Source organism: Hypanus sabinus, chromosome 25 (genome assembly GCF_030144855.1).
Source record: "Hypanus sabinus isolate sHypSab1 chromosome 25, sHypSab1.hap1, whole genome shotgun sequence".
Lineage (NCBI taxonomy): Eukaryota > Metazoa > Chordata > Chondrichthyes > Myliobatiformes > Dasyatidae > Hypanus > Hypanus sabinus.
This window is the reverse complement of record NC_082730.1, coordinates 49170239-49194801: the sequence shown is the minus strand read 5'-3', so window position 1 is coordinate 49194801 and position 24563 is coordinate 49170239. Positions and strand designations below refer to the sequence as shown.

The 24563-nt window shown below is 42.7% G+C and overlaps 1 protein-coding gene across 11 annotated transcripts in view; it reads right to left on the bottom strand.

Annotated features, from left to right (window-relative positions):
* The window catches only part of LOC132381224 (ankyrin repeat and SAM domain-containing protein 1A-like), a 496261-nt gene that overhangs the window by 138595 nt on the left and 333103 nt on the right, over positions 1 to 24563 (bottom strand). The window lies entirely within an intron of this gene.

Below are 24563 nucleotides of genomic sequence, written 5' to 3'. Positions count from 1 at the left end.
TACCTGTCTCTTATATTCATGGTAAAAAGCTATTTAAAAACACTGCTTATTAAAACCAAGTAGATACAAGTGAGGTAAATAAGTACAGTAGATTCTGATTAATTGGGACATATCGAAACCAGAGCATTTTGGCCCAATGAGCTGAAGTCTTGTGGAAAGTCAAAAAGCTATATAAAAAAGGCACAGTACCATTTAACTGAGTAACAATTATGTATTTAAATGAATCATAGAACAAATTAGAACACTAACAATGCAACTACAGTACAGTCGGCCTTCCTTATCCGTGGGGGATTGGTCCCAGGACCCCCCACGGATACCAAAAAATGCAGATGCTCAAGTACCTTATTTAACCTGGTTCAGTGCTGTGGTCTTTAGGACCCAGCGGAACCCCAGACCTTATTTAACCTGTCTCAGTGCGGTGGACTTTAGGACCTGGCACAGCTCTGAATCCACAGTTTCTGTTAACAAAAAATAATCACGATCATGACTGAAAATAAGGTGGAAGTAATAAAGTGATCAGAAAGAGGTGAAACGTCATTGGAAAAGCATTAGGCTACAGTCAGTCAACGATCATAACAATTTTAATGGAGCATGTGAAAGGCCCTGCCCCGATGAAAGTTACAATTATTACTAAGCAACGCAGTGGTTTAATTATTGAAATACGTATGTTTCTTAAGTGTGTTATATGCACAGAAATGTAAAATATATACTATATCCTAAGAAAATGCTTTATTAACTGACGCTAAATAATACCGGATGTACCTGTTCCGACTTCAAATCTGACTTAAAGACGGACTCAGGAACAGAACTCATTCATAACCTGGGGGCTGCCTGTACTTTTAACTCATCTCTAGATTACTTATAATACCTAATACAATGTAAATGCTATTTAAATAGTTGTTATACTGTATTGTTTAGGGAATAATGACAAGAAAAAATAGTCTGTACGTGCTCAAACACCGAGTGCTGGAGAGAGAACTTCTGGGTTTTCCCGATCCGTGGTTGGTTGAATCCGCGCATGCGGAACCCGCGGATAAGGAAGGCTGACTGTACTTTCAAACTGTGTATTGGTTCCTAATATTTATCAGCATTTATCCACGTTGTGTTCTTTTGACTGATGAGCAAAATCAGCGCAGATGCAGTACCTAATGTTACGTACTCGTGACACATGACAGTGGTGCCCTTGTCATGTGACTGGGGTTGAAGCTGTACTGGACTTGAGGTGATGGTCTTGTGATGGTGGAATGATGTCATTTTCCCGCCAGTAGAGATCATGTGACGGGTTTTTTTTACAGGTTATAAAAGGTAGACCCCACCCTGTGAGGAGGGGCAGTTCGTGGCTGGATTTGCCAAGTTGACTTCATGCCACTGCGTGTTTGAAGTGATGACGCAGTTTAGTTGAAGGATGAAGTTTTTATTTAATGCCTAAAGTTTAAAAGGTTAATGCCAACAGGTTCTTTATGATTCTGTTAGTTTGAGAATTAAAGGAGAGTGAAGATTCAAGGTCGGAAGTTAAAGATCGAGGAGAATCGCTTTCTACGGTGAAACGGGGGCGACCTTTGTTTGATCCTTATTTGGAAGGATTTCGTTGACTATTCTCGTGTTAATCCCTGGGTTTACCAGAAAGGATTGAGGATAGTGAGGAAGGAAAGGTCAGTGCCTTTAAGCCGTTCTGTTTCGTAAATTCTTCGTGGGAATTTCGACGTCGGGGATCGAAGCAAGCGACGTGAAAGAGAACCTAAATCGTCCTGTAAAGTCTCTCCTTTTAAATGGACTGTGAGCATATCGAACTTTTGGCAATATCACTTTAAGAACTGTTTTGGAATATCACTTTAAAGAACTGTTTTGGAATACCACTTTACGAACTGTTTGAACAGCCGCTCAGCAGCTGTTTCCGGTTACGGTAGTGTTTGTTTACTTTGGGGGGTTTGTTTTCTGTGTTTAATAAACGTGTTGTTTGTTATAAGAAACCCTTGCCGAACTCATATATTTATTGTTGCCTGAATACGTAACACTAAGTGCAGAAAATAAGACTGCCTTCATACAACAGCATTGATGATTGCATCCTCCAAATCTTCATATTCATTGTAACATTCAAGATGAATGTCGATACCTTCAAATTTTTCATAGTTCCTAACTTGAAGGGGTGAAATTGTTTCATTTTCATTCCTGGTCCCTTCTGGCATCTCAAAGCCTGAATGCTTGAAACCACATTGAGCAAAGCAGTTACAAACTGTCTTACTGCTTATATGTCGCCAACTATCAGTGACAAAAATCGTTGCCTTTTAAACACAAACACACAACAGATACTATACAAAAACTTCGCTCGAAGCATGTGTAATGTCTAATGGCCACACAAGTGCATGCAACTCGCACTAGTTAGAAACTATTTGGAAATAGTCCTCTGCTCCAATTAAGCAACACAATGTCCCAAATAAATTAAGGTAATCCCAGCTATTTTCTCGACTAATTTTTGTTCTTTAAGAGTTGTCCCAAATAAACAGCTATCTTAACTAACTAGAATTCACTGTACATGGTATAAAGGAGGAAAAAATGCTATAAAAGACTTTGGAATATTTTTCAGGGTATCATGCCAACACTGTCATCAAGCAACAAAAATAGATACAGTATAGTTGTAATAACCTTTAATCTACTATCAATTTATGTTGTTTTAACTATAGGTACTTTATTATAAATAGATATACTGTAAGATTGAATACTAATTGATGAATAAACAGTTACATGCAGATGCAAATAGTAATTCAAAATGAGTTATGCTACATGAAAACTTAGCCAACAAATAAAAACCCATTGAGAGATTTTTAAGAAGTGAGCTAAAGACTTTGCTATACCCAGAGACCCTTTTTAATGAATGTACTGTAAATATGTGCTGGTGGCGCAGTGACATCAGCACCAGACCCCAGAACAGAGGTTTCCAGGTTCAAATCCAGTTGGGCTGTTCCCGAGTACGCTTTCCATCCACGCCAGTTTGAGCGTACAACTTGACCTCATAAAATAAAGAAAATTACTGCTAAATGTCTGTGTGAGGAGTGGCGCGCCACACAGTTGTTCGTTCCGTGCCTTGTACTGTCTACCATCCCGTTGCACTTACATCCATCATCATGAAGTGTTTTGAGAGACTCGTCATGAGGCATATCAAGACCCTGCTGCCCCCCTCACTGGACCCCCTGCAGTTTGCATACCGTCCCAACCGCTCAACAGATGACGCCATTGCCACCACCCTCCACCTGGCCCCAACCCACGTGGACAAAAAAGACACACACGTTCAGATGCTGTTCATAGACTTCAGTTCAGCATTCAACACAATCATCCCTCAGAAACTGATTGGAAAGTTGAGCCTACTGGGCCTGAACACCTCCCTCTGCAACTGGATCCTAGATTTCCTGACTGGGAGACCTCAGTCAGTCCGGATCGGACTGAGCTCAACACCATCACACTGAGCACGGGGGCTCCCCAGGGTTGCGTGCTCAGTCCACTGCTGTTCACTCTGCTGACCCATGACTGTGCTGCAACACACAGCTCGAACCATATCATCAAGTTCGCCGATGACACGACTATGGTGGGTCTCATCAGCAAGAAGGATAAGTCAGCTTACAGAGAGGAGGTGCAGCAGCTAACGGACTGGTGCAGAGCCAACAACCTGTCTCTTAATGTGAACAAAACAAAAGAGATGGTTGTTGACTTCAGGAGGGCATGGAACAACCACTCCCTGCTGAACATAGATGGCTCCTCAGTAGAGATCGTAAACAGCACCAAATTTCTTGGTGTTCACCTGATGGAGAATCTCACCTGGTCCCTCAACACCAGCTCCACAGCAAAGAAAGCCCAGCAGAGTCTCTACTTTTCGCGAAGGCTGAGGAAAGTCCATCTCTCCCCCCCCCCCCACCATCCTCATCACATTCTACAGAGGTTGTATTGAGAGCATCCTGAGCAACTGCATCACTGCCTGGTTGGTTCAGAAATTGCACCATCTCAGATCGCAAGACCCTGCAGCGGATAGTGAGGTCAGCTGAGAAGATCATCGGGGTCTCTCTCCCTGTCATCATGGACATTTACACTACACGCTGTATCCGCAAAGGAAACAGCATTATGAAAGACCCCATGCACCCCTCATACAATCTCTTCTCTCTCCTGCCGTCTGGGAAAAGGCTCCAAAGCATTCGGGCTCTCACGACCAGACTGTGTAACAGTTTCTTCCCCCAAGCTATCAGACTCCTCAATACCTGAAGCCTGGACTGACACCTTGCCCTACTGTCCTGTTTATTATTTATTGTAATGCCTGCACTGTTTTTGTGCACTTTATGCAGTCCAGTGTAGGTCTGTAGTCTAGTGTAGCTTCCTCTGTTTTTTTAAATTACGTAGTTCAGTCTAGTTTTTTGTACTGTCATGTAACACCATGGTCCTGAAAAATGTTGTCTCATTTTTACAATGCACTGTACCAGCAGTTATGGTCGAAATGACAATAAAAGTTGACTTGACGACTTGTAAGGCATGAAAATGCCTGACGCTGGCCTCTGAGGCCTGAGTCCACGTAGATAATGTGCAAACTTCACTCAACTTACTAATTCTTTTATTGTCTTCTAACTCTTTAAGTGTACATAGTTCAGGACTCCCAGAAGCCCATGTCACTATTACATTCTGTCCCACCTCACCCCTACTATATTGATTCTTTACCACTGGTAATTTCTTCCTGAGACAAAGCTCAGGACAGACTCTCCATTTTGAGTCTGATATAGACTGAATAATTAGTGCCTTAATGCTGAGAACATTGGCTGGGAGAGGGCAAGAAAGGTTTCCTGTAGAGTGAGAGCCGTTACTTTGCAGAGGTTGCGCATGTGGTGTCTCTCTCTCACTCTCTAGTGCCTTGATATGTTTTTCTGTAACTATTTCAAGTCTAAGCATACTGGAAGGCAGAATCACTATTGCCCTTGAATCTGGGTTTCAGGCCACGATCTTCAAACACATTTTTCTTCCAGTGGTCACTGGAAGGTGATAATGAAATTCATCAACGTCCACCTTAATGACAAAATCTGCAGATATCCGAATTGGCTCTGGTCTCTTAGTTGATATATTTAGTGTGGATGAAAAACACCACACTAGTAGGTTATGTTCCCTGCATTTTACAGATAATTGTAATGATCACTGCCTTCACTGAATATTATGTCCATTATCTAGATGGAAGAAATCAATACTGCAATTTCAAGCTTGAGTGGAGGGGGAAACAACTGGGAGGACACACTGCAGAAAAACTATTGGTAGATAAAGGGGAGATGTACCAATCAGTTTATTTTGGCATTTGCTCCTCCTCCTAGATGAGAAGCAACTAGATGTGGTGCTAGGAACACACACAGGAGTGCAGTCAGTAAATTGCACTGGTGTGCCAACTATCAGGCTACGTCCAGATCACACTGGGGATCAAGACCAGATATGCAGCTGGAGCCAAGCTGTGAAGCAGGGAGCTGCAGAATAGGCACAACCCAAAGCTGGAACATGTCTGGTTGGGAATATGGTCAATCATGCCTATTCAGAGAATATTTTAGAGGGGGTTGGAGAATAGCAAGCATGGCAGCACAGGCACATATAATTGGTTAATTTAAAATGTGGACACAGGAGGATCAAAATGCGAGAACATGGAAGTTGCAAATCAACAGGGGTCAGAAATATGTGCCAGCTAAGGCAATGGTTGTTAACTTGAATTACTCTCGAGATATTTAAAGGCATAATTTAAATCAATACTGCAGGACAGAACAGAGGGTGAAGCTGAAATTGAAGGAGATAGCTTTTGAGTGAAATGCTGAACCAAAACCTTAATCTGTCTCAGGTTGAACAACTAAGATTCTATACAACAAATCCAACGAAGTTTTCTCTCTATGCTAGCCACTATGTATCGCTCAAACAATGTGACACAGACCAGATTATTTGGCCATTACCTGATGTAATGGATGCTCCATTAAGAATGTAACAAAATCAGAAAAAGGTCATGCAGTCGCACACACTTGCCACATCCAACACTGACATCAGCAACTGAATTACCGGCTCCCATGTCTTCCAACGGTTCTGAACTTCTGTGATTCCAAAGCATTCTAAAATAATAAATCAGCACACTTCCATTCTTTTGCATATGGCCAAATCAATGCTTAGCAAATTTACTGAACTAGCTCTAATTACAATAAACAAGAAACATGTGCCTTATTAAAGAACATAGATTTAATAATTAATGACTTTAAACTAAATAGAAGCAGGGGAGTGGGCTGAACAGCTTGAAAAAGTAAGGAAAAAGTAAAAGGGAAGGAGAGTGCAAGAGGTTATAGAAGCCTGTAGAATAAAAAAGACAAAGTTTAGAAAGAGATAGGAATTTAACTTTGGGTAACAAACAAAATTAATGATGGATGGAGAACTGAAGGTGCTGTATTTGAATGCACACAGTATATGGTGAAAAAGACACAATCACTGTGCAGTTAGAGATTGGCAGGTATAATGTGAGCATCACGGAGTTGTGGCTGAAGGAAGATTGTAGTTGGGAGCTTAACATCCAAAAATACATGTCATATTGAAAGAACAGGCAGATAGATAGAGGGGGTGGGGTGTTACTGCTAGTGAAAAATGAAAACAAATCTTTAGAGGTGTACCCCGTTTAACCCTCATAAAGGAACAGCCAGTACACTACCCTATCCACCAGAGCCCAACATGCTTACCACACAAAACTCCACAACCTGATTTCTCCCAACCCAGTATCTACACCCTACCCTCAAACCTAATCCTAAAGTCCAAGGGGGCACACCCCCACAAACACAATGACTTATGTAAGGAGGGGCAAGATCCAATAAAGGAAAGTGTTGGACCCGGTTAATGAAGGCATGGGCCAGCTCAAACTGGCAGGGTTGTGTGACACTGAATCTCAAGTGACAAGATCAAGAAGCACAAGAACAGGGGTCAGCAACCTCTTTTGCACCGCTGACTGGTTTAATATTAACAATATTCTTGCAGACTGGGACTTGGTGGGCGTGGGGTAGGGGATGTTAAATACGACCGGAATACAGCAATACTTGAAGGGGGTTCCTTATGTCCAGTCTATTCTGCAATTTAGTTTACGTGACTATCAGCACTTACTTCTGTCCCGCTTGCTCACGTTTTTTCCGCTCAAAAAACTCAATGGGTTTGCCTTTAAGTGCAGGGTGCTTGGACTCAAAGTATCGAAGCAATTTTGAGGGCTTCATTGCCTCATTAGACAGCCTCTGGGCCCAAACTCCAGCTTCCCACCCAGCCGCCGCCAGACACCTTGGCCAGGTGCAGCTGGTTGTAGGTAGGGTGAGAGGACAAGGTAAGGCCGGAGGACCCCATGCCGGGGCCACAGCGGTCACAGTCTGGAGAGAGCGACCAAGTGAGGAGTGTGACAGGGTGCGCGCCCACCCCCCCTTCTAGGATCTATCGGCCAACAAAAGTTTGTCTCGAGGGATGACTTTCAGTAGATCGCAGCGAGGAAACCCTGAGCCCGAATTTAGTCGTCTGCGAATATTTTAGCACTGGGTTCCCCATGAACATTCGGTGTGCTAAACAGGTTTAGAGGCAGCACCCACCTGTCTGCACTCCAGGCCAGTAGCAAAGGCACTTCTCACCAGCCACACGAGTCCAACCAGTGATCCCTGGCGCAAGGGTATCACTGCATTTAGGCGACTGATGACCTCGTGTGCGTTCAAGTTCAACAGTGGGCATGACAAGGAATGAGGAAATGTGCAGCTGACTCATATCGTTTCATATCGCCAAATCACAAGAAGGCTGATTTGCCCACTGCCCGAATAATCTCAATCTCAAGGATGTAGAATCCTTGTGGGGAGTTAAGAATCTGTAAGGGTACAAAAGCCTTGTTGGGAAGCCTCCAAATAGTAACTAGGATGTGGAAATAGCAATGTTATGATGGTCATGGGGCATTTCAATATGCAGGTAGATTGGGAAAAATCAGGCTGGTGCTGGATCCCAAGAGAAAAAATTAATTGAATGCCTATGAGATGGCTTTATAGAGCAGCACCTTGTTGAGCCCACAAGGGGATCAGCTATTTCAGATTGGGCATTATATAATGAAACAGATCTCATTAGGGAACTTCAGGTAAAAGAACCCTTAGGAGGCAATAATTATAACATGATACAATTCACCTTGTAGTTTGAGAGGGAGAAGCTGAAATCAGATGTATCAGTATTACAGTGGAGTAAGGGAATTTCAGAAGCATGAGAGGGCAGCTGGCCAAAGCTGATTAGAAGGGGACACTAGCAGGGATCATGGCAGGGCAGTAATGACTACAGCTTTGGGGATTAATTCATATAGTGCAGGATCAGTTCATCCCAAAAAAGTAAGGGAATTTAAGGTGACTGTGATTGACAAGGGAAGTTAGAGACAGCATAAAAACAAAAGAGAGGGCACCCAATGTAGAATGTGAGAAGCCAATGCTTTTAGAAATCAACAGAACACAACTTAAAAAGCAATAAGGAGACTAAATATGAAGGGAGGCTATCCAATAATACCAAAGAGAACACCAACAGTTTTTTTCATATTTATGAAGAGTGAGAGAGGCAAGAGTGAATATCAGATCCCCTAGAAAACTATGCTGCAGAACTAGCAATGGGAGACAAAGAAATGTCAGACAAACCAAGTATTTTGTGTCAGTCTTCCCCATGGAAGTCACCAGCAACTTGCCAGATATACAGGTAATTCCGATATGCCAGATTTACAAGGTTGTTTCTAGATATGAGAGCACGCTTTAAGAGAATAGGTTGAGTGAACTTGATCTTTTCTCCTTGGAGCAACGGAAGACGAGAGGTCACCTGATAGAGATGTATAAGATGATGAGAGGCAATGATCGTATGGATAGCCAGAGGCTTTTTTCCAGGGCTGAAATTGCTAACATGAAGGGGCATAGCTTTAAGGTGCTTGGAAATAGGTACAAGGGGGATGTCAAAGTTAAGTTTTTCACACAGAGAATGGTGGATGCTTGGAATGCACTGCCAGCGAAGGTGGTAGAGGCAGATACAATAGGGTCTTTTAAGATACTCTTAGATAGGTACATGGAGCTTAGAAAAATAGAGGGCTATGTGGTAGGGAAATTCTAGACAGCTTAAGCTGTAGACTTCTATGTGTCTATGTTTACGTTTCAGGTGTCAACGGGCAGAAGTGAGTATAGTTGCTGTTACTAAGGTGAAGGTGCTTGGGAATCTGAATGGTCTGAAGATAGATAAGTCACTTGGACCAGATGGACTACATCCCAGAGTTTTGAAAGGTACAGCTGAAGAGTATGAGGCAGCATTAATAGTGATCTTTCAAGAATTACGAGATTCTGGATTTCAGAAGGCCTTTGACAAGGTGCAGCATTTAAGACTGATAAACAAGATAAGAGCCAATGGTATTACAGGAAGGATACTAGCATGGATAGGAGACTGGTGACTCATAGGAGGTAAAGAGGGGAATAAAAGGGACCTTTTCTGATTGGCTGCCAGTGAACTAATGGTGTTCCACAGGGGTTGGTATTGGAAGTGCTTCTTTGCACATTATATGTCAATAACTTAGATGGCAAGAATTGATAGCTTAGTGGCCAAGTTTGCGAAACATTCAGACAGGTGGAGGGGCAGGTAGTGTAGGGAAGCAGGGATTCTGCAGAAGAACTTGGACAGATTGTAAGAATGGTCAAAGAATACAGTATCAGGAAGGATATGGTCATGCCCTTTGTTAGAAGGAATAGGTGTAGACCATTTTCTACATAGGGAGCGAATTCAGAAATCAGAGGTGCAAATTGACTTGGGTGTCCTTGTGCAGGATTCCCTAAAGGTTAGCTTGCAGGTTCAGTTGGCAGTAAGGAAGGCAATTGCAATGTTAGCATTTATTTTGAGAGGACTAGAATATAAATGCAAGGATGTAATACTGAGACTTTATAAGGCATGGTGAGAACGCATTTGGAGTATCGAGAGCAATTTTGGGCCCCTTATCTAAAAAGGATGTTCTGACATTGGAGGGGGTCCAGAGGAGGTTCATGAGAATAATCTTGGGAATGAAATTGTTGGGTGTATGAGGAGCATTTGATGGCTCTGGTAGATAGGGTAGACACAGAGAGAATGCTTCCAATAGGGAAGGACTCTAAGGCCAGGTGACACAGCCTCAAAATACAAGGACATTTTCTTTTGGAACAGAGATGAGAATGAATTTCTACTGCCAGAGAGTGGTGAGTCTGTGGAATTCATTGTCACAGATAGCTATGGAGATCAAGTCATTGGGTATATTTGAAACAGAGGTTGACAGCTTCTTGATTAGTCAGGGTGTCAAAGGTTATGGGGAGAAGGCAGGAGAATGGGATTGAGAGGGATAATAAATCAGCCATGATTAAATGGTAGAGCACACTTGATGGGCCAAATAGATTAATTCTCTTCCTATGTCTTAAGGTCTTAATAATCCACAATTAAAGTAACTCTTTAGTTCTTTTGCTTCAAGTTGTTTGACCTCTTGCACCGAAAAAATGCTGGAAGAAGATTTAACTATAATCTCCAAACAAGCTGGATAAATGCATAATAAGGAAAAAATTTACAGAGCTTTTTGCAAAGGGTATAATTAATTAGTTCAAAGAGATGTTTGCTACTCATTGAAAGATCTCCTTCTGTACTATACCATTCCATGATTTATTTTATTGAGATGCAGTGCAAAACAAGCCCTTCTGGCCATCCCACCCAGCAATCCCCTAATTTAATCCTAGCCAAATCACAGGACAATTTACAACGGAGAGGAAATCAGATCCCATGAGGTCACAGGAAGAACGTACAAACTCCTTACAGACAATGACAGGAATTGAATCCAGATTCTCTGCACTGTAGAGTGTTGTGCTAACCACTACACTATTGTGCTGCTCTATTATCAAATGCACAACAACAAAACAGAATCTAGAGTTTGCAGAAAATGGTGCAAAAAATGAAAAATATCCAGTGAGGCAGTTCTGTAAACAAAAATGTCTTGTTAATAAGAGGTCAGAGGAGAATGGCCAGACTGGTTCAAGTTGACAGGAGAGTGTAACTTTACCACGGGTTACCATGATAGTGTGAAGATCATCTCTGAATGTGCAACTCTTTGAACCTTAAAATGGATGGGCTATAGCAGCAGAAGATTACAAATGTACAGAAATACTCAGTGGCCATTTTATTATGTACCTCCTATATCTAATAAAGTGTCCATAGAGTGTAGAACATAGATCAGTACAGGTCCTTATATCCTTCTCTCCTGCATAGCCTCTAGTTGTCTAGGAAAAAGGCACCGACTATCCTTGCTACTTATGCCACTTATACAGCTCCATCAAGTGGCTGCTCATCGTCCTTCGCTATAAAGGGAAAAGCCCTAGTTCACTCAACCATTCCTCATCATATTCTTTAATTCAGTTAGCTTCCTGGTATATCTCCTCTATGCCTTTGCTAAATTTTACACATTTTCCTATAATGAGGCAACTAGAAATAAACACTTCTTAATGTGGTCTAACTAGTTTCACAGAACCACAGCAATACCTCGTGGCTCTTGAATTCATTCTCCTGACTAATGACAGCCAACACATGATATGCCTTCTTCATCATCCCATCCACATGTGCAGCAACTTTGAGAAATCTACAGATCTCTGTACCTCCAAAAGTACTCTGCCAAAGATTCTGTCATTAACCTTGCATTCTGCCTTCAAGTTTGATCTTCCAAAGTGCATCATTTCACACTTTTCCAGATCAAACTCACTTCTCAGTCTCCACACAAAATAGGCTCCATCTACAAACCCCATTTCCAGAAAAGTTGGTATATTTTCCAAAATGCAATAAAAACAAAAATCTGTGATATGTTAATTCACATGAACCTTTATTTAACTGACAAAAGTACAAAGAAAAGATTTTCAATAGTTTTACGGACCAACTTAATTGTATTTTGTAAATATACACAAATTTAGAATTTGATGGCTGCAACGTACTCAACAAAAGTTGGGACAGAGCTAAAATAAGATTGAAAAGTGCACAGAATATTCAAGTAACACCAGTTTGGAAGACTCCACATTAAGCAAGCTAATTGGTAGCAGGTGAGGTATCATGACTGGGTATAAAAGTAGCGTCCATCAAGGCTCAGTCTTTGCAAGCAAGAATGGGTTGTGGCTCACCCCTTTGTGCCAAAATTTGTGAGAGAATTGTTAGTCAGTTCAAAAGGAACTTTTCCCAATGCAAGACTGCAGAGAATTTAGGTCTTTCAACATCTACAGTACATAATATTGTGAAAAGATTCAGAGAATTCAGAGACATCTCAATGCGTAAAGGGCAAGGTCGGAAACCACTGTTGAATGCGATTGATCTTCGAGCCCTCAGGCGGCACTGCCTAAGAAACCGTCATGCTACTGTGATAATTATAGCCACCTGGGCTCAGGAGTACTTCGGAAAACCATTGTCACTTAACACAGTCCATTGCTGCATCCAGAAATGCAACTTGAAACTGTATTACGCAAGGAGGAAGCCATACATCAACTCAATGCAGAAACGCTGGTGAGTTCTCTGGGCCTGAGCTCATCTCAGATGGACCGAAAGACTGTGGAACCGTGTGCTGTGGTCAGATGAGTCCACATTTCAGCTAGTTTTCGGGAAAAAAAGGGCGTCGAGTTCCCCGTGCCAAAGATGAAAATGACCATCCTGATTGTTATCAGCGAAAGGTGCAAAAGCCAGCATCTGTGATGGTATGGGGGGTGCATCAGTGCCCACGGCATGGGTGAGTAGCATGTATGTGAAGGTACCATTGACTCTGAGGCGTATATTAGGATTTTAGAGAGACATATGTTGCCATCAAGGCGACGTCTCTTCCCGGGACGTCCATGTTTATTTCAGCAGGACAATGCCAGACCACATTCTGCACGGGCTACAACAGCGTGGCTTTGTAGACACAGAGTGCGTGTGCTTGACTGGCCTGCTGCCAGTCCAGATCTATCTCCTTTTGAAAATGTATGGCGTATCATGAAGAGGAGAATCAGACAACAGAGACCACGGACTGTTGAGCAGCTGAAGTCTTATATCAAGCAAGAACGAACAAAATTTCCAATTGCAAATCTACTACAATTAGTATCCTCAGTTCCAAAATGATTAAAAAGTGTTATTAAAAGGAAAGGTGATGAAACACAATGGTAAACATGCCTCTGTCCCAACTTTTGTTGAGTGTGTTGCAGCCATCAAATTCTAAATTTGTGTATATTTACAAAATACAACTAAGTTGGTCCATCAAGCTATTGAAAATCTTTTCTTTGTACTTTTGTCAGTTAAATAAAGGTTCACATGAATTAACATATCACAGATTTTTGTTTTTATTGCATTTTGGAAAATATCCCAACTTTTCTGGAAATGGAGTTTGTACTACACCACCCATAGCAGGCTCACCAATTCCAAGCCCATGCTACCATGTTTTCATGGATCCTATGTCTCATGACTTTCTGGATGAGCCTTCCATGGGGAACCTTGTCAAATCCATATACACCATGCTTTGTAGTTCCTTGAAAAAGTCAATCAAGTGTATGAGGCACAAACATGAGAAAATCTGCAAATGCTGGAAATCCTACGAATGAGTCCTGATGAAGGTTCTTGTCCTGAAACGTCAACTGTTTACCCTTTTGCACACACATTGCCTGGCCTGTTGAGTACCTCTAGCATTTTGTCTGTGCTGCTTTTTAGGCAAGACCTGCCTTTCACGGAGCCAAGCTAACTATCCATAATAAGATTATGTTTCTGCAAATGTTTGAGGATCCTGCCCCGAAGAATCTTCTTCATTAATTTGTCCAGCACTGAGGTAAGACTCACTGGTTTACAATTCCCAGGATTTTCCCCATCACTTTTCTTGAACAAAAGAACATTTGCAGTCCTCCAATCTTCTGCAAGGATCACTCCCTCCAAAATTCCCTCATCCTTTCATCCCTCCCCAGCACTTATCCCTGCACGCGACCTTAGTGCCACACCTGCCCATACACCTCCTTCCTCACCACCTTTCAAGGCCCCATCAGTCCTTGCAGGTGAGGCAACACTGCACCTGTGAATCTGCTGTGGTTGTCTATTGTGTTTGTTGCCTCCTATACATTGGTGAGACCTGTCATAAAAAGGGAGACTGCTTTGTCCAGCAACTCTGCACAGCCACAAGCGGGACTTCCCAGTGGGTCAAACAGTTTAACTCAGATTCCCATTCCCATTCCGTTATGTCAGTCTATGGTCTCCCCTTGTGCTAAGATGAGGCCATCTTCAGGGTGGAGAAGCAACACCTTGTATTCCATCTGGGTACCTCCAACCTGATGACATGAACATAGATTTACTTCAGCTTCTGGTAAACAGTTCCCCTTTCCCCACTTCTATTATTCCCCCACTCTAACCTTTTATTTCTTTTCACCCTCTTATTACTTCCCCCAGGTCTCCTCCTCCTTCCCTTTCCCCTATGGTTCACTCGCCTCTCCTATCAGATTCCTTCTTATTGAGTCCTTGACCTTTCCCACCCACCTGTCCTCACCTATCATCTTCTAGCTATCCTCTTTACCCTCACCCCACCTTTTTATTCTGGTATCTTCCCCTTTCTTTCTCCGTCTTCAAGAGAGGTCTCGGCCTGAAACTCTGATAGATGCTGCCTGACCTGCTGAGTTCCTCCAGTATTCTGTGTGTGTGTTGTTTGTTATTTAAAAATAAGGTTAAATTATATTTCATTGTGAAAACACCTGTCTTTATTAGCATCATTAAAATATAAAAAATTAAAATATGATTCCTCTTGTCTATTTCATTTAAAAAAAAATTAAACAAGAAAGTGAAATGTAGCCCAGCTAACTTGATGATTTCACAGGGTGGGACCTGAGTAAATAGTCAACAACAATGATTTTTGAAAAGGCCGGGTCCTTGCCACCAAGATCACACCATTTTTGCTATTCTGGGGTAGGGGAGCTTTCTCTGAGGTCTAATGGTGAGTGCCAAAATTTGGAACTAACTACAAAATTCTGAGCCGTTAAACTCTTTAAATGCATTCACAAAATATATTTCTGACCATGTTTCAACTGTGAAATTTAATTGTTTATGAGTCATGAAGGTAGAAAGATCTAGTTAGCTCAATGATTTGTGTAATCAACTTTTATTACAGAAATATTGAAATCAGTGCAGAAAAGTGCAGGATAAATGCTATTTTCAGAGCATGAATAGAGTACTTTTTGCTCTTTAGTGAACACAGAACACAACAGTATAGGTCCTTTGGACCATGATGATGTGCCAAACTTATAACCTACTCTGAGATAAATCTAACCCTTTCCCCCCTACAGAGCCCTTCAATTTTGAATCATCCATGTGCCTATCTAAGAGTTTCTTAAATGATCCTAATGTCTCTGCTTCTCCAATCTCTGGCAGGGAATTACACAATTACACATCCTGGAGAAAACTTACCTCTGACATTTACCCCTGCAATACTTTCCTTCAATCGCTTTAAAATAATGCCACTTTTCGCCCCCGGAGAAAGTCTCTGGCTATTCACTCTGTTCTTCTTATCAACTTGTACACCTCTGTTAAGTCTACTCTCATCCTCCTTCACTCCAAGACAAAAGCCCTAGCTCACTCAACCTATTCTCATGCTCTCTAAATCAGACAGCATCCTGGTAAATCTCTGCACCCTCTAAAGCTTCCATACCTTTCCGATAATGAGGCAACCGGAACTGAACACAATATTACAAATGTTGCCCAACCAGGGTTTCACAGCGTAGCAAGATTACCTCATGGCTCTTGAACTCAATCCTCCAACTACTGAAGGCCAACACACCTACACTTTCAACAACCTTATTAAATAGCGTGGCAACTTTTCAGGATCTTTTTACAGGGACCCCAAGATCCCTCTACACTGCTGAGGATCAGGCCGTTATCTCTTTATTCTGCCTTCAAATTGGACCTTCCAAAGTGAAATAATTCATACTTCTTCTGGGTTGAGCTCCATATGCAACCTTTTAGCCCAGTTTTGAATCCTGTCCACGTCCGATTGTAACCTATGTGAACCTTCTATACACTCTCCACAACTCTACCAACCTACATGTCATCTGCAAACTTACTAACCCACATAGCATGTCTAACTTTTCTTGCAACACAAAACTAAATTGAAAAATGAACCAAGGCATCTATGGAAAATGCCTGACAGATTAAGATTTCAGAGAGGGTGATGAATGAGGGAATAACTTTACTTCTTTCGGTAGGAAGAGAATGCAGATTGTTTCCATATTACAGCAGGATTCTTTTCCAGCGAAATGTTACTTTGCAAGTTTGAAATGTAGCCACACAGAGCTGCCTATACAAAATTCCTAGCAAATAGCAAATGGCAAATCCATATCACTGGTCTCCCAAGTAATACACAAGTCAGGTGCTCGTCAACTGTGAAAAACATGTAAAGTACTTCTAAAATGATTCAAATGAGAGGTAAAACCAGATTTAGTATCACTGCCACATGTGGTGAGAAAGCGAGAGAGACACAGAAAAGTACAGCACAGAAACAGGCTCCTAGCCCATCTAGTCTGTGCCAAGTCATTTAAACTGCCTATCCCCCATCGACCTGCATACCTCTACCTTCCATGAACCTATACAAACTCCTCAAGTGTTGAAATTGAGCTTACATGGAGATGGAGCTTAGGAGGGTTAATGGTGCCTAAAGGTGATTCCTCTGCTTGTATCTTCAGAAACAGTTCTACTTCCAGCTTTAATATCTCTATTTTTCCCTTTCATGGTACTTCTGAAAACCCTGACCTGGAATTACACTCTGATTACGGTTCTTGTGAAAATGGGACCCGCTCTCGAGGTTTCACAACTGCCGTTGTTCGGCATGCCCGGATCGTCATTGGAGGCCTAGGATCTCAGACTCTGGAGACGGGAGGATCAAAGGTCGGTGTCACGGCGGGAGACCTGTGTGTCGTTGGGGGAGTTGGAAGATAGATGGCTATGTGCCCAGAGACCTGAGATCTTTGGGCACAGACCTTGAAACAAAAAGCGACGCAACGTATTTTAACATTGTAAACCAGCGAGTTGTTATGCCTCCGCTTTCGCTGTGAACCACAGACACCTCTTTCTCCCTTATTGGAGAGAGAGACAGAACCTGTGTTATGTTGAATACTGCGTGAACAAGTAGTCTTTGGGGTATCTGCAAGTCTGTGTCTTTGCTCATGTTTGAGTGCTCAGTGGCGGGTGCCAATGCTTTTTCCCTGCCGGGGGGGGGGGGGGGGAGAGGGGGAATTGTTGCTTGCTGCCACTTATACGTTGGAGGGAAGGGGAGGTGGGGGGGGAGACTTTGGGGTTTTATAGTTCAACTGTCATTCATTCTTTGGGGCACTCCTCTGTTTCTGAGGACAATTGCAAATAAAAAGTATTTCAGGATGTATATTGTATACATTTCTCTGACATTAAATGTACCTTTGAAACATGCATCACTTGTGCCGGCAGGTCATCTCACATTCTCACAACCCTCTGGTAACTTACTTGAAAAACTTGGCAAGATTGCTTAGAGGTGGCCTACCATGTACAAAGCCATGCAGATTATCCTTAATCAGTTTATTTCTATCTAAATACTTATATATTCGGTTCCATAGAATACCTTCCAATAACTTTCTCACTGGCCTACAATTTCATAGCTTATGTTTAGAGGCTTTCTTAAACAGAAAATTGGGTATCCTCCAGTCCTCTGGTACCTCTCCTGCCACAAAGGATGTTTTAAATATCTCTGCTATGACCCCGGCAATTTCTGCACTTGCCTCTAACAGGGTCTGAGGGAACAAATCAGGCCCTACGGATTTATCCACCCTAATTTGCTTCAGGACAGTAAACACTTCCTCCTCTAACCTGTTTTTGGGTCCATGAAGTTGATATCACTTTGCTGCACTTCTACATACTCTGTGTGTGTCTGTCTCCTAAGTAAATACAGAAGCAAAAAAATAATTTAAGATCTCCCCATCTCTTTTGGCTCCACATGTGGATTCCTATTCTGATCTTCCAGAGGACTAATTTTGTCTCCTGCAATCCTTTTGCTCTTAACGTATCTGTAGAATCCCTTAGGATTCTCCTTCACCATGTCCACTAGGGCAACTTCATCCCTTCTTTTAGCCACCTGATTTTTTTCTGCAGAGTTCTCTTGCATTCCTCATACTCTATAGCCATCTCATTTGTTCCTTCCTGCCCTGCACCATTTTTTTTCTTAACCAAGGCTTGAAAATATCACTTGAAAACCAAGGTTCTTTACACTTATTTTTTTACCTTTAATTTTGATAAGCACATGCAAGCTTTGTACTCTCAAAATTTCATCTTTAAAGGCTCCCACTTACCAAATACACTATTGCCAGAAAACAGCCTGTCCCAATCCACACTTGCCATTTTCTTTCTGATACCATCAAAATTGGCCTTTCTCCAATTTAGAATCTCAACCCACAGACCAGATTTCTCTCTTCTCATATTTACTTTGAAACTAATGTCATTATGATCAATAGATGCAAACTGTTCCCTTACACAAACTTCTGTTACTTTCCCTGCCTCATTCCCTAATAGTAGATCAGGTATTACACATTCTCTTGTTGGGACTTCTACGTACTAATTAAGGAAACTTCCCTGAACATACGTGGGGTGATTGATATGTTCGTGGCCTAAGGTAGAAGGAGATGAGTTATACAGCTCTCGTTACATGCACATGCAGGTCAACTCTTTGAGTGATTATGCAGAAAGGTTGAAGTTAATAACTCAATCTCCTTCTATCTTAGGCCATGAACTTATCAATCACCGATGAGTTACCAACTGATGAGTTATTAACTTCAAACTTTCTGCACAATCACATTAGAGTTGAACTGCATGTGCATGTAATGAGAGTTGTATAACTCATCTCTTTCTACCTTAGGCCACGAACTTATTAATCACCCCATGCTGTGGACACTTCCTGACGAAGGATCTCGGCCCAAAACGTCAACTATACTTCTTCCTATAGATGCTGCCTGGCCTGCTGCTTTCCACCAGCATTTTGTGTGTGTTGCTTGAATTTCCAGCATCTACAGATTTTCTTGTGTTTGCACCATTATACTTACAACAGGCACATGTACACAGTGGAGCTCAAATCTTGAACTCAGCTGTAACTCACGCACTGGAGTCTCAGACTGTGTGAAAGCACAAACCACCTTCGAAATCTTGCTCGAAATCTATCTTGAACAAATGGGCTCTCCCATGGGAGTATTGGTCCTTCCTCCTTGAAGCCATTCATCTGCACAAAGCACCTTGTGTAACAGAGACCGCATCCTCCACCATCTTCCTGTCTGTCTTCTCCCAGCTCCCCACAACAAAGGCCTCTCCCCCCAGTGGTCTCTCCCAATTCTACCATTCTGACTGGCTGACACCACACGCCCAAGGTGAAATACAAAGCCTCTTATCTGAGCTCAAACCCAAACAAGCTGAAAGCAGAACAAACCTATGTCAAGGATGCTGTTCATCAACCAAAGCTCAGCATTTAATACCATCATTCCCACAACCCTTTCTATTTAAATCCATGACACCTCACATGCTCTTGATCTTTTCAGGGATTTCAGGTTCCTTGTCCCACATCATTGTATTTTTACTATGGATGTCCAGTCCTTATACACCCCCATCCTCCACTAGGAAGACCGGAAGCTCCCATTTCTGGATACCAGACCTAACCTGTTACCCTCCACCACCACTCTCCTCTGCCTAGCGGAACTTGACCTCATCCTACGTAATTTCTCCTTTGGCTCCTCCTACTTCCTTCAGACAAAAAAGGGGTAGCCACGGGCAGTCGCATTGGTCCCAGCTATGCCTGCCTGTTTGTCAGCTATGTGGAGCAGTCTATACTCCAAGCCTGCGCTGGTGACTGTCCCACACTTTTGCTACGCTACATCGATGACTGCATTGGTGCTGCTTCCTGCACCCATACTGAACCTGTTGATTCAATCTACTTTGCCTCCAACTTCCACCCTGCCCTCAAATTCACATGGTCCATTTCCAGCACCTCCCTTTCTCGGTCTCACTGTCTCTATCTTCGGAAACAGCTTATCCACCAATGTCTATTATAAACCAACAAACTCTCACAGCTACCTGGACTATACCTCATCCCACCTTACCACTTGTAAAACCGCCACCCCCCTTCTCTCAATTCCTCTGTCTCAGCCGCATTTTCTTTCAAGATGAAACTTTTCATTCTAGAATGAAGGAGATATCCTTTTTCAAATAAAGGGGCTTCCCTTCCTGCACCAACAACACTGCTCTCAGCCGCATCTCTTCCATTTCACACACATCTACTCTTGCCCCATCCTCCTGCCACCCTACCAAGGATAGGGTTCCTCTTGTCCTTACCTACCACCCCACCAGCCTCTGCATCCAGCACATAATTCTCTGAAACTTCTGCCACCTCCAACTGGATCCCACCACCAAGCACATCTCTCCCTCCCCCCCACTTTCTGCGTTCTGCAGGGATCACTGCCTACATGATTCCCTTGTCCATTTGTCCCACCCCACTGACCTCCCATCTGGCACTTAACCCTGCAAATGGTACAAGTGCTACACCTGCCCCCACACCTCCTCCCTCGTTACCATTCAGAGCCCCAAACAGTCCTTCCAGGTGTGGTGACATTTCACCTGTGAGTCTGTTGGTGACGTATATACTGTGTTCGGTGCTCCCGGTGTGGAACTCCTGTATGTCGGTAAGACCCAACATAGATTAGGGGACCTCATTGCCGAGCATGTACGCTCTGTCCACCAGACAAGTGAGATTTTCCAGTGGCCACTCTTTTTAATTCCACTTCCCATTCCCGTGCTGATATGCCCATCCATGGCCTCCTCCACTGTCGTGATAAGGCCACATTTAGTGGGAGGAACAACACCTTGTATTCTGTTTGGGTAGCCTCCAACCCGATGGCATGAACATCAATTTCTCAAGCTTCCAGTAATGCCTCCACCTCCTTCACCATTTCCCATCCCTTTTTCCCTCTCTCATCTCCTTGCCCACCCTACCTTCCCCCGGTGCTCCTGCACTCCCCAATCACTTTTTTCTTCCTTCCATGGCCTTCTGTCTCTTCACCAATCAACTTGCTCGCTCTTTGCTTCATCCCTCCCCCCCCTCCAGGTTTCACCTATCGCCTGGCGTTTCTCGCTCCCCTCCCCCCACCTTTCAAATCTGCTCCTCAGCTTTTTTTCCCTCCTGTCCTGCCGAAGGGTTTCGGCCCGAAACGTCGACTGAGCTTTTTCACATAGATGCTGCCTGGCTTGCTGAGTTCCTCCAGATACATAATTATCTCCACTACCAAATGATGCAGTACTTGATTATTTTTAACCACCCAAGAGCAGTGAAAGTTTTTCACAGGAAACGTCTCTCACCAGCTATACGGTTGTGATAATGTGCCATTAGATGAAACATTTTGAAGTCCTTGCAGACCTGATGTGCACGTCAATATTTGGATAGTAGGTGTAAGCCTCAGAAGAATAACGTGAGCTCCTTTAATGACTATCACCCAGTAGCACTCACGTCTACAGTGATGAAATGCTTTGAGAGATTGTTCATGACTAGACTGAACTCCTGCCTCAGCAAGGACCTGCACCCATTGCAATTTGCCTATCACCACAATAGGTCAACTGCAGATGCAAACTCATTGGCTCTCCATGTGGCTTTAGACGACCTGGACAACACAAATACCAATATCAAGATGCAGTTCATCGAATGTAGCTCAGCATTTACCATAATTTCCACAATCCTGATTGAGAAGTTGCAGAACTTGGGCCTCTGCACCTCCCTCTGCTATTGGATCCTCGACTTCCTAACTGGAAGACCACAATCTGTGCGGATTGGTGATAACATCTCCTCCTCGCTGACGATCAACACTGGCGCAACTCAGGGGTATGTGTTTAGCCCACTGCTCAACTCTCTATACACCCATGACTGTGTGGCTAGGCATAGCTCAAATACCATCTATAAATTTTCTGATGATACAGCCATTGCTGGTAGAATCTCAAATGGAGATGAGAGGGTGTACAGAAGTGAGATATACCAACTAGTGGAGTGGTGTCACAGCAATAACCTTGCAGACGAAAGAGCAGATTGTGGACTTCAGGAAGGGTAAGACAAAGGAACACATAACAATCCTCTTAGAGGAATCAGAAGTGGAGAGAGTAAGCAGTTTCAAGTTATTCGGTGCTAAGGTCTCTGAGGATCTAACCTGGTCCCAACATATCAATGTAGCTATAAAGAATGCAAGACAGCAACTATACTTCATTAGGAGTTTGAAGAGATTTAATATGTCAACAATACACTCAAAAACTTCCCTAGCTGCACCATGGAGAGCATTCTGACAGGTTGCATCACTGTCTGGTATGGGGGGGGGGGGGTGTCTACTGCACAGGACCGAAAGAAGCTGCAGAAGTTTGTAAATCTAATCAGCTCCATCTTGGGTACTAGCCTACAAAATACCAAGGACATCTTCAAAGAGCAGTATCTCAGAAAGGCAGCGTTCATTATTAAGGACCTCCAGCACCCAGGGCATGCCCTTTTTTCACTGTTACCATTAAGTAGGAGGTACAGAAGCTTGAAGGTACAAACTCAGCCATTCAGGAACAGCTCCTTCCCCTCTGCTATCCTACTCCTAAATGGACAGTGAACCCATGAACACTACCTCACTTTTTAAATACTGTATATTATTTTTGATTTTTGCATGATTTTTAATCTATTCCATATACTCGTACTGTAATTGATTTACTTATTTTATTTATTGTTATTATTTTTCTTCTTCTACATTAAGTATTGCATGAACTGCTGCTGCTATGTTAACAAATTTCACGACACATGCTGGTGATAATAAACTTGATTCTGAATTCAGACATCACTTACAGATCTGCTAAAATGAAATACCTACAGCATAGCTGTAAAAATCTTAACCAGGGCATTACATGTTTCTTTCAACAGTCTGTGATTTCTCTACAAATTTGTTCCTCTAAATTCCTTGGACTGTTGAGTGGTCTGCAATATACCCTCATTAACATGGACATACCTGAATTATTTCTCAGTTCCACCCATAACACCTCACTAGATGAGTTCTCCAGTCTGTCCTGACTAAGCAATGCTGTGCATTTTCCCTGCATGGTAATGCTACCCCTCCCTTAGTCCCTCCTACTATTGCGTTTAAAACAACAAAACCTGGAATATTGAGCTGCCAGTCCTCCCCTCCTGCAACCAAGTCTCATTAATGGCTACATCACAATTTCAGACTTTGAGCTCACCCATCTTTCCTACAATACTTTTTGCATTGAACTATACACAGCTCAGGATGCACCTTTTGATTACGAGCTTTGTTATCACTCTCTAGAATGTCTGTCATCTTGAAAAGGATTCTACCACCAAACACATTGTTAACTCCCCCCCACCCCCGCCAACTGCTTTCCTCAGGGATCGCTCTGATTTCCTTGCCTGTTTGCCCGTCCAGGCACTAATCCCTGCAAACAGATCAAGTGTGACACCTGCTCATTCACTTCCTCCCTCACCACCATTTGGGGCCCCAAACAGTCCTTCCCAGGTGAGTCAACACTATTGAGGTCATCAACTGTATCCAGTGTTCCCGGTGCAACAACTTCTACTCATCAATGAAACCCAATGTAGATTGAGGGACCATTTTGTTGAGCACCTTCATTGCAGCCACAAAAGTGAGGAATTCCTGGTGGCCAACCATCTTAATTCCACTCTCCATTCCCATACATCAGTCCATGGTCTCCTTTAACGACATAATGAAGCCACTCTCAGGTTGGAGGGCCAACACCTCATCTTCTGTCTGGATAGCCTCCAATCTGACAGAACAAACACTGATTTCTCCAACATGGTAATTTCTCCCCCCACTTCTCATTTTCCTTTCTGGCTCCCCTCTTATCCTTTCTCTTCTCTTCACCTGCCTTTCAGCTCCTTCTGGCTCCCCTCTTCCTCCCCTTTCTCCCATGGTCCACTCTCTTCTCTGATATGATTCCTTCTTCTTTAGCCCTTAATACCTCCCAGCTTCTTCACTTACCCCTCCTCTCAATTCAACTACTTTAATAAAGCTTTAAAATAAATATTTGTTGGTGCAAGAATCACTGCAACTTCATTTCCAATAAAGGCTTCCTGTGCACAATACTCCACACTGAGGCTTGTGCTCAAATCACCATTAACTCATGTGTGGTGATCCATTACTGCCAGTAGTAAAGCAGTTAAAATAAAGGGCCAGGCAGAACTTCACACCTCATAGATGCCCCTCCACCTCCTATCAGATGTATTATTCAACAAGAGACTTTTACAAAATGGATAACCAAATGGTACGTAACTGTCACCTTATTTTTGGGAGCATAACATGAAGCACATGAGGAAGTATGTGTATTACATTACTTAGAACAACATCTTGGCTGAATATTCGCACTCCACGATAACATTCCCTCTGCGTGGGTTTAAAGTGACAACTGGGTATCCAATGAAAAATAATGCAACTCTATTCCAAGTTTTTGCTGATTATTAATAAAAAGAGAAAACAGCC